Below are 25779 nucleotides of genomic sequence, written 5' to 3'. Positions count from 1 at the left end.
AAGTTAATGCAGGACATTTAATTTTGTAGGAAAGGCAACTATGAGGTGTAATATTAATTGCATAATTAATATTTTATTTGCCATGGTACTATAATGCCAAACATAAATAACAAGACAAACACATCTGGAACAGTAGTCTTTCTGGAAGCACCAATGCCCCGAAAGCCTGTAGTTAATGCCCAGGATTGAAAATAAGACCTCAGAGTGGCCAGGGAGTTCTAAAAATAATATTTAGAGTCATTTAAAGTTTTTTCCTTTGCTTATAAATAAGATATCATCTTATGTTCCAAATATAAGAAAGTTTTACATCCATTCATAGGAATATAACAGTAACAATGTGAATAGAAAATAAAGAACTCTATAGAGAAAAGGAATTTAGTTCAAATGAGCAATTTAGCCCTATTTTATCATGTTAAACACAATTTTTGGTATATATCCATATAATTATGGTTATAATATGTTTTATATAGTACATATACATATATGAGGTCTGTGGCTAATTTTACAAAATAACTAATATTAATAAATCTACTAGGACACATTCAAATTAATTTGACACTCCCGGTAGTCTGGCCAAGAGAACAGCAATGTGGACACTAAGTCCACTGCCAAGGTCCCAAGGAAATAATTTTGTAAGTGTGACAGATGTCCATAATTCCATCTTTATCAGTATTTTGTTAGATTGCCTTTCAAGATTCTCTTTTATTCTAAAGTTAACCATATACCTTTCTGTGAAATATTTCTTACTATTGTTAATATGGTCTTATTATCCTCAACTTTACCAGAAATCCTACATGTACTTTCATTAGGTCATGAATGTTCTTTTGTAATATATGCAATACCTGAAAGTAGGGCCATCCAAAGTTTTGACAGCTGGTAGCACAAGTGGTTGGTGTATCATCGTAGGACCCTAGATGACAAGAGAACATTTCTGTGAATTTGGTAATATTATGAGTGGATAGTGGGATTTCTCGGAATTTAACTTCAAGTTAAATACTAGTGTGTTTCTTTGTTAAAACCATAAACATACATATTTCAAAGGATACTTTTCAATGGAAAGTTGGGAGGAGACATACCAGGTATACTGAGGTTGTCACCATCTAGCCTGAAAGTAATCAGTAACTTTGTTTTTGGCATCGTATGTCCTAAGAATGGGAAATCCAGTGGGCACAAACATGGAGGCAGATAGTGCCTGTTGTTTAAGGTCTTGGCCCTAGGAAGATGTGTAATCTATGTTTGCATGGTTCTGGTCTGCGGGCTGGGGATATGGTAGTCACTGCTCTCGTGGAGCTTATATTATAAGGAGAATAAAAGAGAAACAAATAAATATAAAAATGTCCAGTGTTGAAAAGTGGCATGAAGGACAGTAAAGCAAGCTAAGGGAGAATAGGGAGAAATGTATGATGGTGGTATACCAGATAGAATAGTCATAAAAAGTGTCTGTGAAGAGACATTTGAGCAGTAGACCCGTAGTAAGGGAGCACACTACCCTTAACGTTCGGGAGAACAGTTGCTTTTAGAAGAAAGGATGATTGAGCCAATGGTTCTAAGGCAGGAATAACTTGGCTAGTTTAAAGTACAGAAAAAGAGTCAATACAGTCATAGTGGAGTGAATGAGGGCAAAAAGCATTCAAGAACTTGGTCAAAGAGGGAACCGGAGGCCAGATCTTGTCAGTAATAAGTTTTAACTCTCTATAAACATAGGATGTTACTAACAAGTTAAATTCATTCCCTGTCAAACAAATATTGAAGTTACATAAATGTAGTTTACATACATCCTTTCAGGCTCAAACTAATGTTGAAAGCAAGGCACAGCTAGTTTACCTTGCTTTGCGTTTATACACTGTTTGAATTTCAAGAACTTGAAAAATGTCACAATTGCATTTTGTGAATTATTTATCTCAATTAACTCATACTGACATTTGAAAGGCTTTTAATGACCTTGTGCTTATGGAGCATCAATTTTCTACTAGACCTAACAATAATCAGATCTATTGCCAATAATTTCTTTAAAGTCAATAGAGACGTTTATGTAAACCCTCAAAAATATTCAGAAAGCTTATTATTAAAAGTAATCTCTGCAATTGAATCTTTTGTAAACCAAAAAACACTTCCAATTATTTTAAAAAATTACCTTGTAAATGTTTACACCTTCATGTGTTTTAATAACATATTATATATCACTAAAATTGATTACTATAATTAGAATCATGTGGTCGTATTAATTAGATGTCTATTTGTACATTATCAAAAAGTCTGCATATGCAGTTAACACACTGCATAAAGATGTTTCAGTCAAAGATGGTCCACGTATATGACTGTGGTACCATAAGATTTTCATACAGTATTTTTTACTGTACTTTCTATATTTTGGTGTGTTTAAGTACACAAAGACTTACCAGTGTGTCACAGTGGCCTACAATATTTAGTACAATAATATAGATTTGCAGTCTAGGAGCATTAAGCTTCACCACACAGCCCAGGTTTGTAGCAGGCTATCCCATCTAGGTTTCTGTAAGTACCCTCTGTAATGTTCACACAGGGACAAACTCACCTAATGACACATTTCTCAGGACATATCCCAATCCTTAAATGACACCTGACTATATTTAGATTCTAGATTTCCAAAAGCTATTTCAGAAAAAATAAAAGTTATTAGTCTCGACCTTTATTGGCATACATATGGAATTCAGCAGGTTCAAGGTTGAAGTTTACTTTTAGTATTTTCCCAACTTGCCAGAAAATACTACTAGAAGTAGAAATACTCAGAAGCATTATTTTTTTTTCTGCATGGTTCTTTTTTCATCCCAGTCAAAAATGCTATGAAAGACTCTTTCCTGCTTTTTGGTGTTTGGGACATGTAAATGGTCACTTCTGGCTATCAGAAAATTTATTGATGAGTTAATTTTTATTAATAAACATGTTGCATATATTAATAAAATTACAATGTATATGTGAACATATACTTACTACCTCTTCTGAAAAATATCAGTTATCTGTGATATCAAATTATGTGCTAAAATAGGTTAAAATTCAAGAAGAAAGGATAAAAACAAAACATTTTTAAGCCCCAGTGTAAAAGATAAAAATATCTAGAGAAAACTCAAAAGAAAGAGCTAATTTTGTTCAAGTAGCAAAACTGGTGAAATGGTTGGACAATAAAATCCTAATCAACTAAATCTGGAAAACACAGAAAAGTAATACAGCAAATAGGGATAATACCTAGACTTTCTTGATATGATGTTGCCATGGTGAAATATAACAACTTAGCTGAAGAAAAAAATACATAAACCTAAGTATATTTATGAAGAGAAATCAGAACCTTGAAGAAATATACTAGTTAAATTCAGCTGATGGCTATAAAGGCAATCAAGTGAATTAAAAAATGAGGAATTACGTGAAAAACACAAACTTCAATGCTTTCTATGATGTTTTGATGTGCAAGAAGTAATTTTTTACAATAGGTAGAAAGAGACATAATCACTCTCAGGAGATATGCAAGCTTCATAAATTATTGTAAATGTGCAACCAGCTTTTAAAAAAGAACACATAAACACCCCTGAATAGAATTATTCATTTTCCTCCTCTCTTTATTTTTCAAAGGAGATTTTGATAGATATCAGATAGTTTTTGAATAAAGAGAAATAGAAAGTTAGAGCTGTGATTCAAGACATTTTCTATCTCTGTTCTTGTTCATGATGAGAAATGTTATTCATACATATCCAATTTTAAAAGCAATAAAACATATTTTTCCTTTCCCTGGACCATCTAACCAAAGAGAGATAGTTAATCCTTCTCTTAAATAGTTAAAAGCACAAAGTGACTTAATTATAATCCTGCAATATTAAGTCACTGCCATTCAATTAGAAACAAATGTTTCAGAGGAAAATTTTAATTCATTTAGCTTACAAATTCATTGTGACTCATAATAAGGAAAATGCAGATTAAAACCACAATGAGATACTATGCTACACTCAACCGACTAGCAATAATTAAAAAGTTTGACAATAATACACAGCATTAGAAAAGATATGATGCAATGGAAACCTCATATACTCTTGGTGGGAGTATAAATTGGCATAAGCATTTTAAATTGCTAGGATCCTGAAATCTCACTGAAAAATATATCCTCAAAAAAACATGGACATATGTGTACCAGGAGATATGTTAACAAAATGTTCATAGCCTCATTGTTTGTAATAGCAAAACTGTGGAAGCAATCCAGATGTTCCTCAGCAGGAAAAAGGATAAATACATTGTGTTACATTCATACAATGGAACACTGTAATAGTGAAAGGAAAGAACCACAGCTATACCCATTAACAATGATTTATCTCAAGAACATAATGCCGAATGGAAAAAGCAAGTCTTCAAAGAATGCATTCAAGATAATTCCAGTTTCATTAAAGTAAAAATAAAAACAGAAAAATAACGTAAAAGTTTGCCCAGAAACCATATGTGGTAAAGTTGTAAAGTAAAACAAGGAAATGATTAGTACAAGCTTAGGGTAAAGGTTTACTTCTGAGGATGTCCATGTGAGTCAATCAGGGAAGAACATGATGGACAATCTTGGGTCTAAGTATACAGGAGTTTATTTATTTAAACAGTATATGTGTATGAGTTAGACTGTCCTTTATTTTGCTATAAAGAAATACCTGAGGCTGGGTAATCTATAAAGAAAATAGGTTTAATTGGCTCACAGTTCTGCAGGCTGTATAAGCATGGCTCCAGCGTCTGTTTCTGGTAGAGCCTCAGGAAGTCTACATTCACGACAAAAGGGGAGCTGACATATCCTCATATCTCGTGGAGACAGAGGGAGCAAGAGAGGGAGCAGAAAGGTCCTATACTCTTTTAAACAACCAGACTTTGTGTGAACTAACATAGCGAGAACTCACTTATTACCAAGGGGAAGGTGCTAGGTCATTCATGATTCAATCTCCTTCCACCAGGCCCCACCTCCAACACTGGGAATCACATTTCAACATTCAACCTTCATACAAGATTTGGAGGGGACAAACATCCAGACTATATCAGTATGGTATACATAACATTCTACATACGAAACTACATTCTACATTCTACATCTAACATTTCTACATAAGAAAATTAAGAAAATTTCTTAATTATAAAGGTTTTTGTAGAAAAGTATGCAGAGCAGAATTCCCTCCTATGGAATGATGTATTTGTTATGAATCTACGGATCAGCATATATGAAATGCAATTTATTAGGGAAAGGTCAAGGGATCTGGGTGGGAGATGGAGCTGCCTTATACAGTACTGATCCTATCTGAAAGTTTATTATGTGATTTAAATGTACAAATTCTATTTGATTTCAAGTTAAATTCTTATATATACAAAGGAATTTTGGAACAGCAATGATTTCTAAGCCTTAAATCAAGGGGTGTGTGTGTGTGTGTGTGTGTGTGTGTGTGTGTGTTTACCCCTGAATCTGATGAAGGTGAAAAGGGTCTACAAATTTGTAATTTGGATTATTACCAAGTTCCTAAGATTTTTAAGTTAGAATGATTCAGACAGGAAAAATGTGCCACCAAGTCACAGAACTAATCATTCTCAGCCCAGAATTAAAATGGGAAGTATTACATACTTCTTGTTATTTATGGGTAGTTCAGTATACATTTATAGTTATTGTTTAGTTATTTGTGAAGACAACCACTTGATTTAAACATGTGTCCTATGTACTGACTTATTTTGTTATTGTAAGTTTGACTCTATCGTGTTATTATGCCTTATTCACACAACATCCAAAATACAGAAAAGAGAACACTATCTCAGGAAACACATGCATCACTTAAGTATCATCTCCATCTGTCTGTTGAGCCATCCCAGACTAATTTGGTAGGTTCAGAATAAGCAGAGAGATTTTCACTTTACCAAACAGCACTGCTGCTTTAAATGTGGTATGACCAATGTAGCCCAACATGTTGAGGTCCTGAGAGACTGAGACAGATTTTATGACCCCTCCACTTAAAAGCAGAGTAATTATCTTGACCAATTGGGTTCAATCCTGAAACGCAAGTCAGTTATTACCACCCAGGAGGTGGTATTTACTTTTCACAATTTTTAAAATAAATACTTTTCAGCTCTTATCAGAAGTAATAACCCCGAGGCTTAACACTCACCATGCCCCAATCGAAAAGGCAGATTAAAGGTTTACCATCCAAAATTTTAGACTAAGCATCTGGAAGATATTTTCATGTCAACTAAAAATGGTACCCACTGAAGTGCCCATTGTCCATGGCCATGTAGACAAAGCATCTCATCTTAATTTATGTGATTCAGCACTGGATTTTTATAATGTAACAAATTACAAATCTAGCTAAACAAATGTCTTATTGGACTAATTTATCTTCTTTTACAGCCTCTCCTTTTATCTTCTCTTTCTTTTCCTGTCTTTATTCTGTTTGCTCCCCTTTTCTTTTAAGGTTTCTCTTGCTTTCAAATTTCAAACCTCCCCCTGATCTTTTAACTTGGTGAGCAATAGTTACTAAGTTAATATTGTTTTTACAGTCATATATTTCTGTTCTTTAGATGCGAAGTTTTTTGGTTACACTCTGTTCTGGTTGGCTTTTCACTCTTTAATCTTGTTCCTTTCATTTCAAATTTCACCAGCTTTTGGGTCAATCTCCCAAGACTTCATACTGCCATTTGTAAAAGCCACTGTCACCAGACCTGAAACAAAATGCATTGTTCTGGATTTACTCAAAAAGAACGAAGTTTAGGATGTGCGACATTTTAAAATGTTAAATTCAATTTTAAATACATATTCAAAACTGAGATACATATAGGCTGGGCACCGTGGCTCACACCTGTAATCCGAGAACTTTGGGATGCCAAGGCGGGCGGATCACGAGGTCAGGAGATCAAGACCATCCTGGCTAATACAGTGAAACCCAGTCACTACTAAAAATACAAAAAATTAGCTGGGCGTGGTGACGGGTGCCTGTAGTCCCAGCTACTCAGGAGGCTGAGGCAGGAGAATAGCGTGAACCCGGGAAGCGGAGCTTGCAGTGAGCTGAGATCCGGCCACTGCACTCCAGTCCCGGCGACAGAGCGAGACTCCGCCTCAAAAAAAAAAAAAAAAAAATCAAAAATCAACAACAAAAAACACTGGGTTACATATAAACCTGGAGAGCACATCTACTTTAGAAACATCTGAAGTGAATAATTAGTTAGCAATAGGAATTAATTAAAACAGGATTTATCAGAGAAGTCTTAATAACATTTGTTTGTAAACATCATGAATTATAAAATTGTTTTAAGGTTATATTTCATGCTGTAGACTAGCCGGTTATGTCACTGGTGTTACCATCAATCTCTGGAATAGACATGCTTAACACAGTCAAGGCAATCCAACATACAGAGAGCTAAAACAAAAACAAAAACAAAAAAAAAGCTACTAAAAAAGTTTGATTTTTATACATACCCTAAAATCCACTCTGCAATACAGAGTACATTGTAATAATTAGCAAAACTATTTAAAATTTATAGAAATGTTTTTATATCTAATTTAGGATCAAACAATTATTCAGACTTCAAAATAACCTTAATTCAATCTACAAGTAGTATTTTGTCAGAAAAGGCTCTCAAGGATATTTGGTGTCCCCACTGAATCTAGATGAGAGTGAACAAGTATTTTGGCACAGCCTTTTTCTAAACAAGAATGTTGGGAGTAACCATTTGTTATTGCAGGGACCAGTGCTAGCTTGAGAAAGGGTGACATGCCTGCTTACTGTGAAAAATTAGTCATCTTTGCACTCAAACTTTAAGAGCAAAGTATACAAATTCAAATTTCTTTCAAGGCTTTTATTTATGTAGAGTTTATCTTAAATGCCTTTTACATTATTTCATCAAGCCTATTCAGATTAGAAATTTCCACTGTCTTGTCTTTTTAAAGACAGCCCTGTTTTATTTATTTATTTATTTTTCTATTTTAAGCTCCTTAGGATAAAGAATATGTGTTGCAGAATACTGAGTTATCTTGCCATATATAAACTTACCAGAAACAAACTGACTAATTTTAAAAACAAAATATAGCTTTTTAAAGGACATGCTTATCTGTATGTTTTGTAATAATAACTTTATCAAAAATATGCTGTTTGATAATGACTATATCAAATAAAGTCAGAAAGTTTAGGGCTAAGAGTTAAGAAACAGGATAGGTTGGTTGTAAGAAGAAGCAATTTGACAATTTTAAAAAATGTTTTGTGTGATAGTTCGTCTAAGACAGAGAGTTATTTAATCCAAACCAGTGTGTTGCTTATGGTTTAAAATCCAGTCAGTAGTGTGATAAGAGAATATGTAGAAACACAGTAAAATTACAACTTTGACACATTTTATATACATATTTTATCTGAATACTATGGATGTATGTTGACAATTAGTATTTTTCTCAAAGTAAAGTTATTGTTTTACTGAATGACATATATATTTGAACTCAGAAGAAAGAAAACCTTAATAGTGGTATTTCTAGGTAAATGAATAAATTAGAATTCTGCTTTAAAAGAAAACAATAAAGTTAACACTGAATCTCAAACAAATGGGGAATCTAAATAGAAAATAAAATATGTATTCTTATAATATGAGTTGTGTCCATTCAGAAGATAACTTGTGTAAAGATTCATAATGAGGCTTTCAAATAAATTATGATTTATTTAATCACAAATATGTATTTCAATTTATAAAATAGTCCTTTGGCTGTAAGTTTAGAAAACTTCCGTAACCATACAATGATGTAAGGTCATTGACAGTTGGCATTATTTTTGAGTTACCTGTATTTATACATCAACACTGAAAAGCTTAATAAATTACAGACTAACAAACATGTAACTCACTGTTTACCAAACAGATGTAAAACTTTATGGCAATTAAACAGAATTTGCATTATGCTATAGATGTTTTCAGAAAAGATTACTTTTCTTTCCTTCAATTTCATTGCTAAGTTTTTTTGTGTGTGTTTTTTGTTTGTTTGTTTGTTTTTTCCCTCCTTGTATAGGCTCTTTACTGCTATTGTCCAGAAAGGCAATAAGTAACGGAATAAGGCTTTTGTTGGGAGGCAAGAGTTGGCAAATCAGCCAGTTTCAACAAGAATTCTGCCAGTTTTAGCCATTGTGTGGCCATTTGGGGAAAGGCTTCAACATTTTATGTTAAAATACTGAGTTATCTTCTCATTTACCCTAATTTGAAAGGTCATTCCCTGGAATTTAGTAAAATCTGAACATTAAGTATATTACAGGAAGCATCTTCTAACTTTTTTCCTTTCAAAGTCAGTGAAGGAACACATATTAGGTTGAAGTAAGAATAAAAAAATGAAAATTAATTTTTGAATATTTTCTTTTTGGAAATATACAGTGATTCTAACACCTTCAGTATTTTTACTCCAGCATCTCTTGAATAATATATAAACTCACAGGAAGCCAATATCCAGTTTCCTGTGAATTAGACTCTAGCATAAAGAAACATTCATTAATTTATTCATTTATTCATTTAAATATTTAGTAAACAGTTTTGGGGCACCTAATATACAGCACTTATCTAGGTGCTTCATATATATTAGTGAAATGAAAATCAGGCAGAAATCCTTGCACTGCAGCTTACATGTTAGTGGGTGGATGGAAAATAAAAAATAACAGCAAGGTTGGGTATGGTGGCTCACACCTGTAATCCCAGCACTTTGGGAGGTCAAGGTGGGCGGATCACTTGAGGCCAGAAATTTGAGACCAGTCTGGCCAACATGGCGAAACCCCGCCTCTACTAAAAATACAAAAATTAGCTGGATGTGGTAATGCTGAGGTAGGAGAATCGCTCAAACCTGGGAGGCAGAGGTTGCAGTGAGCCAAGATCATACCCCTGCACTCCAGCCTGGGCAAGAGAGCAAGACTATTCAAATAACTAAATAAATACAAAACAAAACAAAAGAAAACAAAAAAACAGTAAATATGTAAATTATGGTAGATTGGTGCAAGATGATTAGTATTACAAGAAAAAAGGACAAACTAAACTAGATGAAGAACAAAAGAAGTCTGTGGTGGTATAGATGTAGGTTGATTTTAAATAATTATCCATGTAAGCTCTTTAGAAGAGTTCACATTGGAGCAAGATTGCAGGGTGGTGAGGGACTTAGGTATATGGATATCTGAGAGAAGAACATTTTATGCTAATTGAAAGAAACCCATAAGTAATTCTTAATTCTCCTTTAGAAAATGTGTATATCTTTCTTTAAATCTGTGCCAATTGAAATCAGAAGTACTGGCAATAAGTAAACTTGTCTAGAGGTGAAGGACTTGATAAATGGAAGAAGAGACATTTAAATCTGGAATACAAGCTCTATAGGTCCATAAGTAAGGAAGATAGCACTCTTTTCATATTCAGATGCTAATGTGATGCTTATGTAATGTAGAGCAAAAGACAAATAAACTTAGAAATTATTAAAATAAATACTCCTTCATACTATTATGAGATTATTATATTACTATTATAATCTTATATCAATGAAATTATATGATGTACAATGATCTTTATTCCTTACCAAAAATTTAATTTCATTGCAAATAGTTGTTAAACTGGAATGGATATACTGTTATAACTGATGTCCCTATACATATTAGGTTGAACTAAAATGTCCAGACGAATAAAAAAGCATGTCTGTTATAAAGACTGTTTCCCTTCCATGATGATAATATCACGCAACTATTTCTGTAAGGAAAATGTAGACCAGAATGTAGGACAAGCCTTTAAGTCTAAACTATTTTGAGTAATTAGGGGTAGAACGTTGTCAGAGTGTAAACATCTAACATCTTCTATTTCTTTTAAAAAAGCACATGCCATTTCAAGACCTACACCATAGTTAGATTTAATGAAACATTGAGATGGAGTCTCTCTTTTCTAAGTTAGGAATCCATTAACTAAATTTATTTAACTTATCCAGGCGTCTAGCTTAGGAAGCCACATGTCATATTTAAGGTTTTGAACATATGCAGTCTTTTATGGTACTGGAGTCAGGACAGTTGAGAACTTACTGAACGAACTTAGCTTTCAGGATTAGTATGAAAAGTTACACATTTAATGGATGTTTTTGAAGAATGCTTGTGTTATATCTAAACTCAAATATAAAGTCTTTGTTAATTTTGGTGTGTATTTACTTTGAAGGAAGTAGACTGGAATTTGGTTCATTAAATATAAACATATATTAATTTTATGATCAAAATGACTTTCACACTGATAACATGAAACATAGAACAGGAAATCCTTTTGGAAAGTGCATAATTAAGGAAGGTAGCTATTGTGAGAAATTCAATTAATTAAAAAATTAAACAATATTTAGGAAAATCATTATATGAATTTCACTCCTGCCAGGTTGTTCCAGGCCTTAATATTTGCTCATATCTCATTTGAAGGCCTTCCTATTCAAATTAATGAAGACAAATATTCATCAAATCTTTATTCTTAGGAATATCACTTTCTTTAACCATGGTATTTGCAATGGAATTAGACATAAAAAAATTTTTTTTTGCTGGGCGCGGTGGCTCAAGCCTGTAATCCCAGCACTTTGGGAGGCCGAGACGGGCAGATCACGAGGTAAGGAGATCGAGACCATCCCGGCTAACACGGTGAAACCCCGTCTCTACTAAAAAATACAAAAAACTAGCTGGGCGAGGTGGCGGGCCCCTGTAGTCCAGCTACTCGGGTGGCTGAGGCAGGAGAATGGCGTGAACCCGGGAGGCAGAGCTTGCAGTGAGCTGAGATCCCGCCACTGCACTCCAGCCTGGGCGACAGAGCGAGACTCCGTCTCAAAAAAAAAAAAAATTTTTTTTCAAAGTAGGAAAGGTAAAAATTATATTAGAAGCAATTGAAAGGGAGATATTTCAGAATATCTTAACCAAAGAAAACATAAAATTGCAAACACAGTGAATCTAGTTGTTGTTTATTTCAGGTTTTTTGATGTTTTGTCAATAACTGAAGGTTTGCTATGATAATAAATAGATACATATTTATTATATGTATTTGATTTATCTGATTTATCAGACATTAAAAGATCTGATTTATCAGGTTTTGTCATTTTAGAAAACACTCTAGTTAAGATATTGAGTCTTGATCTTGTGACAAGATGAAAAATAGAGTGACAGCCAGCAGTATGAATTAAGACTTTACACTTCGATTGGAACTGTCTTTACATAACATGGAAGTGGTGGTGTTGTTGTCCAGAGTAGGAGACCTGTCTTGCTGGCCTTTGACACCTAGCATAGGGCCAGGCACCTCATAAGTACTTCTTATAAGGTACTTTTATGGACCATATTGTTTAATCCTAGTATCCCCTAATAGAAATAAATGTATAGTCATATGCGTTAAAATATAAATATTCTTTGACAGAAATAAACTCTGGGATGAAAAAGCAGTCTGCTTTCTTCCCCCAAATGAAATATACTGCAATATTACCAGATTTCAATTTGTTTAGAGAAAGAGCAATTTTGGTATACAGGAAAATATGCTACTCTTGACCACCTGAGGCCAGAATGTAGCTATTGGGCATCTGGTTTGGAAAAAAGTGAATGTTAGACAGGCTAAGTGAGAAAACTTAGTGGAAGGAGAGGGATACCAAAAGGGAGATGGAAAATTGCCAACTGCAGATTGTACTTACTGTATAGTTTTTCCTAAAGCCCTGCAAGTCATGCCTTCTGTTTGCTGGGAAAACTCTTGGCCATTTGTTTCTGATGTCCATGTCTGTCTTTTGAATTCTGTCCCTTACTCCCTGATCTATAAAAGTATCTGAGGTGGCTTAAAAACATTACACACGCACACACACACACACACACACACATACACATACACACGTATATACACACATATATACACATACATATATATTTTTTACCTTATTTTATAAGAGTAACTGTCACATGAATTACCTGAGACACGGGTTTTTAAACTGAGAGTTGAAGAACTCTTAACATAGCTATCAAAAAAGAGATCCTATGAAACTCATGCAACTGTATGCAAAACGTGAGTCCCTTTGAATGTAGTTTGTTTGTTATTTATGGAAAAAAAGTTTTGGGTTTCATTACATTCTCAATGTGGGTCTTAATTTATAAAATATTGAATGATAAATTCTTAAAATGAATTATGTTAAACCAAAACCTAATTTTTTTTTGCCCTCCTGTTGCACAGGCACTCTATTTTTGAAATATAATAAATAAGAAAATACAAGTGTCTTCCATTAGGTGGAAGTTCCTATAATAAGAACTTTAAAAAAAATAGTCAAAAACAACTTGGAATCCTAAAAACTGAATTTATTGAATCCTTCTTAATGTTCTCATTTTGAGATCGTGGAGCTGCTATAATAGTCAAAACTAAAATTTTCTGACAGATGTCTACATTTATCTCTACTGTAGTATAGTCACACAAGTAGCAAATAAATTTGTATAAATAAGTTTACTTTTATTATCCTGTGTTAGAATAGATTCAGTTTGGATTTGGTGAATCATATCATTATTAAACTTTGCACAACTTTGGTAATGAGAAGTCTAGTAATAGATAATACACAATAGCATAATGAAATATTTAGGATTTAGATTCATAATATATTGAGGATAAAACCAGAGTTTTGTCAATGAGGATTGTGCAACTTTGGGTTTCATTGAGTTTCATGTGTAAAGAAACACAACAATTTTTGTTTAATATACCTTTTTAAATTGTTCATATGCAGGTATTTTTAAGTGCTCAAGTTCTATGGAGATAGTAATTATCAATATCAATTTTATTAGGTTCTGGCATGTATTGTACGATAGCAAAAGGATGATCACTCTAATACTGTAATTATAAATCACACTTGTTCACTCTTCCTGTCTTACAGATAGATTGCATTCTGTCTATCCATATGGATGTTGATTGTTTGGAATGAAATTTTGCATAGAAACAAATTATGTCCTCAGTCTCATTCACAACAGACTTAAGGTGAACATGAAAATTTATTAAATATGTACCAAATGCCAAGTGCTAAAAAATTTCCACGTGTTAACTCATGGATTACTTACAAAACCTTATAAAGTAGTATGATTATCACTTACACTTTATAGATGAGAAAGGGGAACTGATAAGTGGTAAATTTTGGGTTCATATGTGGATGGTCTAAATCCAAAGTGCATCACAGTGTACTTCTATAAATACCATATACCTACATTTCTAAAATAAATGCAGAATTTTTTCTTAATTTATAAAGTATATTTGTATATTTGTAGAAAAGACAGAAACAAATATATCATTAAAAGTAATATTTTAAAGACATTCAGATTGACTAATAAAACATTAAACTTGTTACTCTAATATTAAGTTTCCATTACTAAGTACAAAATAAAAATCACTGTTTTGTATTGATGACATTCTTTTCCCATGGTTTTAACCCTCTTTTTCTATTATAATGTTATTTATTGCTCTCTGATGCTTACCAAAATTTCTATTTTTCCTTCAAATTATCCTTGGAAGAAAGGCAAAATCGAGGTGCATATGCAAAATCTCTGCATAATCATTGGTCTCAGGTTAATTAGTAAACACCGTTCAAATTAACACTCATTTGTAAAATTTATGAATTCGGTCGTTGGATACAAGAAAAATTTATCTTCATTTTGGTTAATAAAACCAAACCTGTGTGCTCATGAATATGTATTGATCCTCCATGTGACTAGGCTGTAAGGAGATGGACACTTACAAACCATCTAGTTGCTATGTAACTAAATCATTGCAATTTAATATACCAAATGATATGCTCAAAATTTACTATAATTATATGAGAAACATAAATGAGCTTAAGTTAGCCTAAGTCTGAATAGAGAAATAACTACAGTTTTATGCAAAAGTTCGTGGCATATTAACATTTTTTAATTCAAAAAGATATGTTCTGTGTTAAGGGAAATAAGATTTGTCTGAAAATTGGGCTTCATTCAGCAACGTTAATAAAATATAAAACTATAGCCTCAATATCATAGCGGTTATTTATGTATTCATTTTGGCTTATGCTAGGTTGAACTGGGTTGGGATTTTTGTCTTTTTAATTTTTGGTAATGGAAAAAGTGTATAACACATTTAATTTGAACCATGAAAAAATTAAAAAATAAAACTTTTTTAACATTTCAAAAGTAAATACACTAGTTGGGCCATCTTTGCAAACAATAATATTTTGGTGTGTTAATTTTGAATAATACTGTCTCTTAAGTAAACAAATGAATTGAAGCAAAAATGGAAGAATTGTATTTTAGGAAAATATTTGCAACTTATTACCTGATAATAATTCTAGTAACCTAGGAAACAGAGACCCTAAATCAGTTCACAGGCAGTGATACTATTTTATATTTTTGTAAGAAGTAAGACCTTATTGTGTCCTTAAAAATGGACACATTTCTTCTTTTTTGTAATATAGCTTATTACAATTAAATTAATTTGATTTTAAGATTATTCAAATAAGGAAAAATGCAGAGATTAATTGACTTAATCTAATTCACATGGTCCATGTGAATAAATGGGAAAAGGATAGATCCATCTGGTTCGAATGCGGAGTTTATCTTGTATTTCTGGTAAGTTTTTATTTTCCACCTATTTGCATCATAATATTTTTGTATATTAAATGAGAAGATGTCTTGAAATAATTTGTAATCTAGTATGGTACATGTACTTTGTCAGAAAAATAGAACATACCTGAGAAATTGTGAATGTTTATAGTTTACCCATGGATTTGAAAACCAGATACAGATAAATGTTTTAAATAGCTGTGTACCATTTCTCTATCTTAAGCGTATTCTCCAAAATTCTGAGTGAGTCAAAACTAAGATACGTTACACACTTGACTCTCATAAGAGTGTCTTTCATTAACACCATTGCAATGATAGAGCTTGTGTTTATGGTTTAATAGCCTCTCTGAATGCCAAGCATAAGATACGCAGTAAAGCAAAAGATTTTAAATAATGTTTCTTGAACATATTTGTATTCTGAAAAGTTGGTACTGTAATCATGATATCTCCAAAACCAGAATTATTTGTTAAAGCTGTATTCAAGGTCATATGTAGAATATGAAATAAATTTTGTTTACTGAATACATTTTTGATCCTTTAAAGATTACTATTTTTTTCTATAAAGATCTAGAACAATCTTTTAAAATTAAGTTACTATCAAACTTCTGCCATGTAGATAAAATTAGTAACAAAATATTTTTACAATATTTCCAAATATGATCTAGTTAGAAATATGTAGTGATGCTATTAACTGAAATTCAGTTAGTCTTTATGTGTTTATCAAATAATTTGTCCACATTAATTTGTAAAGCAAATAAGGTAATCATTTTACCTTTATATTATTTTCAATTTTTTTAATTAAATTTTATTTCTGTTATGCATGAAAAAATAGTATAATATGTGCAGGTGAACGTAAATGTTCTTACAAATATGCTAAGTATTGACTTCACTTAAAATTCATACATGTTCGGAGTTACCAGTGAGAAAAGCATATACATCTTGCCCATTCATTTAAAACAATTTTCAAAGTTACAGACCCAGTATTATTTTTAAAAAGGTTTTTGTTATTCCAGTTTTTCAAAGTGAATGAACAGTTTCATATATTATAAAAATCTACATATTTTAACTTTTAGTATAATGCTTTGGTATGTAAGATAGAAAAAATCTTGTAACAATAACCGAAAACATTATCTCTTTAAGAAATAGAATATTTCAGGTAAAACATATTTTAGCTCACGTTATTCACATAATATTTCAATTCTGTGTTTCATTTTACTTATGTAGAATTGACTGTAGGCTCAATGCATTGATTTTATGATGCTACAAGGAAACATCATCTAGCAAAGTAAATTCATTTCTTTATGGCTAAAAGCATGCATTGATACTCTGACATTCTCTTATCATTAAAGAAAGCACATTTTGAACACAATAATATGAATTTTTATTTCAAACTTCCAGTTATGTCCTCAAAGATTTCCTTTGGCGAATGACCTTCAATGTTCATCGTCTAGTGTTTTTCAAAAGTATTTTTGGAAAACAAAGATTATAAACCATACTGTTAGTAAACTCATAAACATTTAATCAAATTATACAAGAAAATTATGGGTTTGGGGCTGGCAATTAAACAAAAATTAGGGAAGTTTGGAGAGTTTCTCATTATAAAATATGATCATAATATAATACCTCCTAAGAAAATAATCTGAATTTAAAATAATGTTGTTTTAATTTTTGTTACTAACCTATCGCATTGGGTTAGTAAATGTGTTGTTTCCACTTTCTCCTCCATTTATATAATGGCTAAAGTCTCATTCTAAAAACACTCTTCCCATTTCTACACATGTGTCAGGGAACTCAGTACAATTGAAGATTGAAAAGAGAGAGAAATCAGCCATGATACTTTTAAAGAATCACAAACCTAAGAATTAATTTAAATCTTCATTATGTTGAGGAATTTGTGGAAAAATTGAGTTGTAAATTACTGAGGAGTTACTCAGGATGTTTGTAGCCTACTATTAATGTGCCAGATATGAGTGATTAAGTACAGGATGCTTCCAATGCAGGACATCTTGGAAAGTATAATTTCATTTAGGTAAGAAAATGTATAACTTAAAAATTATATCTATCAATGTCATTTAAAATTTGACATCAAACTTTCTCCAGCAACAAATTTGTGATATATCTATACAAACAATTTGTTAAGCAGACACTAGTTTCTTAAATTGTTCAGGACAGTCTGTACCATTGGAATGAGCATTAACAGATGTTTTATCTCAACATTTCAGTAAGTTCCATCCTGGAAATTCTTTTTTAATAAGTACTTTAATTTCTTCATTTAATCATCTAATATACTTGTTTAGGAAAGCTGTCACATTTCTTTATCCACAGATATCTTGGTATCACACCCTCCTCCAAAAGCTTGCAGAGGGGAACCAGTCAAGTTGAAGTATTCTCTTAAAGATTTCAAAATTAAGAATTGTTTTAACAATCTACATTTCCTAAACTCTAGGTCTTTTCTTTGTAGCCGACACCATGATCCAAATAAAGAGGAAACAGTTCAGGGTTAGCAGAAGACAGATTTAAACCATCTGGCAACAATGAACAACAAAAATTAGTTCAGTAGTTACAGATGTATGTGTAAATAAAGGTGAAAGGCAAATAAAAGCAAACGTAATAAATGCAAAGTGATTACTTTTCAAAACTCTGCATTGTGTTCAACCACAGAGTAAGTGAGACTCCGAAACCCATTAAGTAGCTATTCTTTCACCTCTTTCTTAGAGCTGATAACATGGAAAGTTTAAAGACCCTTCCTGGAGGAAAAATGTTTTCCAGCTGTCAAGATTCAAGCTTAGCTAATAGTAGAGCTAATTTTAAAAGGCATTGTTCTCTGATTAAAGTATTTGTTCAGAAATATGTCTTTTAATCCATTTAGATTTTTAATACTTGCTAAATTTATTTTCTAGAATACCATGGTAAACAATATTATCTAGTAGTATTAGATTTTGTATTAACTTTGGGGTAATAGGCTGTATTTTCTCTAGCATGTGAAATAAGTGAGAATATGTTTCAACACTATTTCAATGCTATCTACTAAATTCTATAATAGAAACATTGTCAAACTATATGAGAATGCTACTTAGAATAAATATATTTATTTTGAATGTGCACTTACCCAGTCCAGCTCTTAAGGAAATTCTTTGTGAAATATTCTTAGGATGAAACTTTACTTTCTGAGATTCCGCAGAAGAGATTTACCCACAGGCAAGGTGGGAGAAAGAGTGAAAGCTTTGCAATGTGATCCTGCAATCAGGATGAGATTCAGTTAGCAGAGCTTGATGGTCCTAAAGCAGGAGGTGACACTCTGCTGGAGAGAGAGAGGTTGTTCTGAGTAGATTGTAAGTGTTGTCAGATTGTAAGTGATCAGCAGCAGAAGGGAAACATCAGAGCTTCCTGTTACATCACTCTGACCCCGCCTGCAGTTAGTGTTAGGTTACTTTCTTTCTCAAATAGCATACCCCAGGAAAGCAGCACTCCTTTCTTATTGTGAGACAAGAGCAAGAAGCAGCCTGAACAGGGAGAGATCATAGTCTGTGTGAATGCATTGTTACCAGTAAAAAGCTGGCTGGCTTTCACCTTGACTGAGTTCTGTTAGAACTTGCCAAACAAGCTACTTGTGATTTGAAGGAAATCTGAATATAGTATTCTGCTCAAAGAATCAAAGAGTTAGGCGTGTGTGTGTGTGTGCGTGTGTGTGTGCGTGTGTGTGTGTGTGTGTTGAATTATAGCTTACAAAGTATCCAGGAAAAAAATATCTAACAAATCTGTGTTCATAGCACAACACAGAAAAAAAATTAACTGCATTCATCATAATTGGTTTTGTGATTTGGCTCTTACTAATTTGGAGCTCTGCTAATTGGGTGCTATTCCTCCATCAGTTCCTAAGTGCAGTTCCTAATCAGTTACTTAGATCAAGAAACTTTATCCTGCAGTTTTTAAATCTTTTATTTTTTCCTTTACCTTCTTCATAACATAAGAACATGAGTGTATGTGTTATAAATTCAACTTGTGTATGTGTGTGTATAGAGTGTTTCTTTTATAATATATAATATATAAGTATTATATTTGTCAAAATAGCCTTTTGAATAATTCATAATTTTAACATTATTGCACACATTTATAAATATTTGGTATGATTATGTTATTTATAATATAAAAATAATTTATACCACAATATTTGTAAATCAATACAATCTTAAAGAAAATGTAGATATGTTATAAACATAATATTATAAAATAATATAAATACAAAGCATACTTTATTTCTTAGACAAAATTTCATCTCAAAGCATAATTTTTCCTGAATATGTTTAATACATCATTGGATATGATCAGGGGAAAATGTTGTAAATTTGAAATGCTTTTGTCATTTTTATAATTTGGTAAATGTATGATATGAAACAATAATTATAACCCCTGTAACCTAAACGGCACTAAAAGTCACTTAATTTATCAGGGCATAAATTTTCTCATCTATAAACTAGAAGAGATAGCTTTTATCTCTAAAGCTTTGAATTGACAAATTTCATAACATTTAGAAATAGATAAGATATGGTGAGGATCATTCAATTCTTAGTAAATTGTTAGTGTAATTCCAGGATAAAATGAGGTGCCCATACACCTTGTAGGCAAACAAAGAAGGTAAAGGCAAAATAGATTCAGTAATATCATGTATTTAAAGCAGGGTGCTCATGTTCATATTTTTATTGTCTGAATTAGTGGAAGAAAATGTGTATATGCTCTTTGATTTTAAGACCAGTAAGATCAATATTGATAAAAAATTACAGACATATAAAAATAGGATATACCTTAATCTCTGTAATTATGGTTAATAGAAAAGACTTGTAAAATCTTGAGTGACACCGGTGAACTGGTTCTGATACTGTCTGGTGTGATCTTTACGAAGCTTTTTGGGCTTGGTGTTCCCATCTTGAAATTCAGCGCAAAACAAATACTAGATTTAATATGAAAGTAATAATGGGTCATGTCTTCTCATCTTCCATGCTAAGTATAATATATGAATCCTATAAAGATATTAATATATAGTTTTTGAATTTAATTAAATCATTGAAAACTAAAACTTTTCCCAATATGTTTATAAAAGCATCAATATTTTTGTCTTTCCAAAGATTCCTTCCTTCCTCCCTCTTTCTTTCTTTCTCTCTCTCTCTTTCCTTCTCTCTTTCTTTCCTTCTCTCTTTCTTTCCTTCTTTCTTTCTTTCCTTCTTTCTTTCTTTCTTCTCTTTCTTCTCTTTCTTTCTTGATGGAGTTTTTGCTCTTGTTGCATAGGCTGGAGTGCAATGATGCAATCTCAGCTCACTGCAATCTCTGCTTCCAGGGTTCAAGCAATTCTCCTGCCTCAGCCTCCTGAGTAGCTGGGATTACAGGCACCCGCCACCACACCCAGCTAACTTTTTGTATTTTTTTGTAGAGATAGGGTTTCACTGTGTTGGCCAGACTGGTCTCAAACTCCTGACCTCAGGTGATTCACCCACCTTAGCCTCCCAAAGTGCTGGGATTACAGACGTGAGCCACTGCATCCGGCTAGATTCATTGATTTCATTTGCCTAATACTAGTAAGGTCTACTGAACAAAAAAGATTCATGTTTTGAGCTCATAAGACCTTAATCCAATGCTCTTTCTCTTCTACTCTATATCAAGTGCTATACTTTATGGGGTGTCTTAATGGAAGTTGTATTATTTATATTTAAGTTGATGGACACATGGGCCCACGGTTGTAGTCCATGAAGACTCCTTGATAAATTTTATTAATATCATCTTTAATTATTATTTAGACATAACAGGAAAATTGCATCCTAGTAATCCTTAAGAGCTGCCATTTTATAAACTTCAGAAAAAATAAATGGTACAAGGACTTCCAGGAACGCATTCAGGGTATTCTAAGTGATGAAAGAGCAAGTGATAAGATAGATCATAAAAACTTCTCTAATACCTACTGAAACAGGAAGGCAAATGTTTGGAAAATTGTAGCAGAACTAAATGAAAACATTTCAATAATCAATGAAGCCATTTTGAGCCAACATGGCATTATATGGATTTATGTATTATAATCTTTTTTTCAGAAGACATTAAAACCACTTGCAATAATTTAATTAGTACTGACCAATTTGTATATAGGTAATGTGCTAACTGTGTTTTAGTGAGATAAGTAAAAATAGAATGTTCCCTGCTATCTAGTCCTTTAATGAACAGATTGACTAGCACCTGATAAGTCAAGGGCCAAATTCTGTGAATTTAGCAACTGATGCTGCTAACATAGACTCTAGATGTAATGATCCAGAGCACTACAATAAGGTTTTCTGTAGAAGTGAGGAATGGTGTATAAGTGTAGAAATATATGCATATAATGTTGGACAGTCACACATTTTCATTTTAGAATCCTACATGCAGTATTTGTGCTTTTATTTGTGCTCACACATAAGGCTCACAAGCACCATTTTCTTCCAATAGGGGGTGCTGGTTACCATGTGAAATGCACGTTGACTCAAAATTAGGAGGAGGCTAACTCCAAGTTTCTGGGCTACTGTTTATATTGAATATGTTAGTTAAACCGGTCCAAAATGTGGTTTGGCAAATTTAGTTTTCTACTGACTGAACTGACCACTTATTTTGAATTTGTATGGATACTGCCTTGGAGCATACTTCTGCCACAAGAACGAACAAAATAAAATAGAGCACTTTTACAGGAAATATATTAAGGACAGACTTTCCGTAGTGAGACTGCAAGAATAAGTCAAAAGAAAGACTTTTTAAAGAATTATTATGAAGTTTTAAAAGTGATTACTTTATGTTAATAATTCTTCTGTGTTCTTGTCTGAAAGTAATTACTTATACTTGGTGATAATTTATGCAGTCAGCAATATTTTATATAACTTGCCTTATGATAAATGCACCAATAATTTGAGGAGAAACACATAAACTTTACATCAGAAGCCTATGTGTTTACAAGCTTTGCATTAAAAAACTACTTCTAGCAAGGAAATAAGTTGACCCGACCTTTTATTATTTTACCTAGCAGTTGCTGTTAGCATTTTTCAAGCTGCTTTTCAAAACAAAAATAAATTGCATTTGGTAAAAGAATCTGGATACAATGTCTGGGACAAGAGAGTGAATATGCCATTATCTATTACTAAAACCAAAGGGCTGTTTTTCACTTTAATTGTGCACATAGCTATCATTTTAAAGAAGATTACAATATTCTTTTAAAAATAGGTACTATGAATAAGAATTTGGAAGATGCGGAAAACTATGTTTGAAATGGACAGTATATATATCAGGTCAGATATGCAGAAATGTACACCAGGTTAATACACAGATAAATAAAACTATTTTATAGCCTATATATAGAGTTTCTTTTAGTATTTAATAATGTATTTTCTCAAGAAAGCCAAGTAACATAAAAAATAATTGGCAAAACATTTGCCTATTTAAAAATTCTTATACCCTGATGGATTTAGATCTTCTGGGGAACTTAGTATTTTCTTACAGATATTTATGAGTGTTGGAGGGGTGGCTATTGCTAGAATAAAGTGCTAGTACTGGCTAGTGATTTATGTCATGGACTAATTCAATGGATTTTCAAATACAACAGAATTATAAATGCTTACTTTAAATGGGAGTATACAATGAACTTTCTGAGGGGAAATACCTTCAATAGGGTAATCATATGTCCTCATTTTCTGGGGCAGTCCCAATTCATAATTTCGGGCTCAAAAATGCTCTGGTTTGAAGAAAAAAATATTATACAGTATATGGTGAACCTAGCCATACTTATCAATAGAGCAGTGACAAGTAGCACATAAATAAATTATGTGAGTAATTTATTTGGGAAACCCAAATCTTCTTTCCCAGAAGATTTTAAAATAGTTCTTACTATTTCTAGGATGGTTTTAGTTGGCATCAAAAAAGATGCCCTTTTTAATTCTGGATATGCATTTCATGTGGATTTATTCCAAAATGCCTCTTATTTGCCAAATATCAGTCTTGACTGTGAAAATAAAAGGTTTATTTATATTTGTATTCAGGCATTTTGACTTAAGTAGTATTTGATTAAATGACCAATCCTTATATTTTACATAAATAATTTAATCATTAATTTCTAAGAAGATGCCAAATAGTATTTATATCTTTCCAGTATTAACAAACTATTTTCTTCAGCTATCATCATATTTATATAACTTATGAAAATATTAACAACTTATATTTTTGTTTATTTTCTTTAAAAGCTTATTCATATTTAATATCAGTCAATAATGTACAGTGAGACTTTAAATATTAATGACTCTGGAACTGTATGTAATGCATATATTGAAATATATGATGGATTTGCCTAGGAACTCTTAATACCTTTGAGAAAATGTCACATCTTTCTTTTTACAGTTTTGCAGAATCTATAGTGTCATCCTGCCATCTAGTGTTAGACATTCTCAAATTACAAAAAGTTCTGTGACCAGAATAAAAATGAAATTCCATTGCTTTTTCTCTAAGGAAAAAAATCTCAATAACTAGGGAAGATTTCTAAGAAAATATCCTAATGTACTTGATAAATATAGTTACAAGGGGCGGGTACTTAATGTAGACTATACAAATTAAAGCCCATATAGTCGATGGAGAATATGTATTTCATCAAATTTTAAGTGCAGAGGAAAACAATGATGTAATAGGTATTTTAAAATTATAAAATAAGATGTCATACCTTCTTTCGTCTTTCTATGTAGTTATCACTCCATCTGTTTTCATGATTCAAAGCTAGAGATGGCTAGGCAAAAGAAGACTAACTCCTACGTATCTTATTAGGAATACAAATCAAATCACTGAAAACTAACAACAGAGTGATAAATGTCTCTCACGTCTGATAAACAAGGCTCTCGCTATGTTAAAGCATGGAAAGCATTTGTTCTACCACTATCTGTTGGAAACAAAATCAATCACTAATTCACTATGATCCTGCTCTGGCTTAATGACTCCCACCCTGCTAACATTGCCATAGCAAGTACCAACTTGCATTTGCCACCTGGGAGCATGGGAACTGGCCCACCTAGTATGACGTAGCCCCTGCTAACACCAATGCATACTATTCTGAAGCCTAAGGGTTGTCTCACTACTGCTACTGCCATTGCCCATGCCACACATGACTCCCAGGGGACTAAAAGCCCACCCACTTGCCTTGCCCAATATTATCTCTGCCAGTACCTGAGCAAGTTGCTTGAAAGCCCCCAAATTAGCCTGTTTGCACCTGTTAACATTGATGTCCATGTATGCTAACCAGAGACCCAAGGACAGGAACACTTGGCCCACCACTGCATCCATTGGGTCCTGAGGACTGGCCCAAGTAGAGTCCCTGTTCCCAGCAAAATCTCACCACAACCTGCAATAACAACTGCAGCCTAAACCACTGAGGAAATCACAAACACCACTGATGTTATTTGTAGCTGAAGATATTACACAGAGAATACATTCTCAAAATCAAAGCTAAAGTGTCCTATCCAACCAATACCATAGATGTGTCTTCAGGAAAAAGTCTTCCCCTCTGAAAGCCAGTTCAATGGACAAAAATAGAGAACCCGGAAATATATTTACATATTAAACTACCATCTGGTTTTCAACCAAGGCACCAAGCACCTACATTGGGAGTGGACAACCAGTTCAGTAAATAGTACCAGTATCCAGAAAACTGGATAACCATATGCAGAAGAATGAAACTAGACCCCTATCTCACATCATATACAAAAGTCAACTCAAAATGGATTAGAGACCAAAATATAAGTCTCAAAACTGTAAAACTACTAGAAAAAAATATAGGAGACACATTGATCTAGTTAAAGATTTTATGTCTAAGAAGGCACAGGCAATAAAACAAAAATAAGCAAATGATACTACACTAAATAAAAAAACTTCTGTATAGCAAAGGAAACAATCAACAGAATAAAGAAATAACCTGTTGGATGGGAGAAAATATTTGCTACCTTTTCATCTGACAAGGGAATAATAAAACAACTAAACAGCAAAAATAATAATTCAATTAACAAGTAGGCAAAGAACATGAATAGACATTTTTCAATAGATGACATAAAATAGTCAACAGATATATTTTTTAAATGCTTATTATCACTAATCACCAGGGAAATGAAAATCAAAACCACAATGGGATATCATCTTACTCCAGTTAGAATGGTTACTATGAGAAAGA

General features: G+C 32.6%; 1 protein-coding gene across 3 annotated transcripts in view; it reads right to left on the bottom strand.

The window, feature by feature from the left end:
• The window catches only part of CALCRL (calcitonin receptor like receptor), a 106188-nt gene extending 87252 nt beyond the window's left edge, over window positions 1–18936 (bottom strand). For 2 of the 3 annotated variants that reach the window (XM_033230923.1, XM_033230922.1), the window contains exons 1-2: window positions 18685–18936; window positions 843–910 (exon numbers count right to left, since the gene is read on the bottom strand). The gene's annotated coding sequence lies outside the window, so the exon portion shown is untranslated. The remainder of the gene's footprint in view (window positions 1–842; window positions 911–18684) is intronic. The other variant, XM_033230924.1, reaches the window with a different exon arrangement.
• Window positions 18937–25779: the final 6843 nt, after the last annotated feature.

This window comes from Trachypithecus francoisi, unplaced genomic scaffold, assembly GCF_009764315.1.
Source record: "Trachypithecus francoisi isolate TF-2019V2 unplaced genomic scaffold, Tfra_2.0 Lachesis_group13, whole genome shotgun sequence".
Lineage (NCBI taxonomy): Eukaryota > Metazoa > Chordata > Mammalia > Primates > Cercopithecidae > Trachypithecus > Trachypithecus francoisi.
The sequence above is the reverse complement of the archived record's forward strand: the minus strand, read 5'-3'. Positions and strand labels throughout refer to the sequence as shown.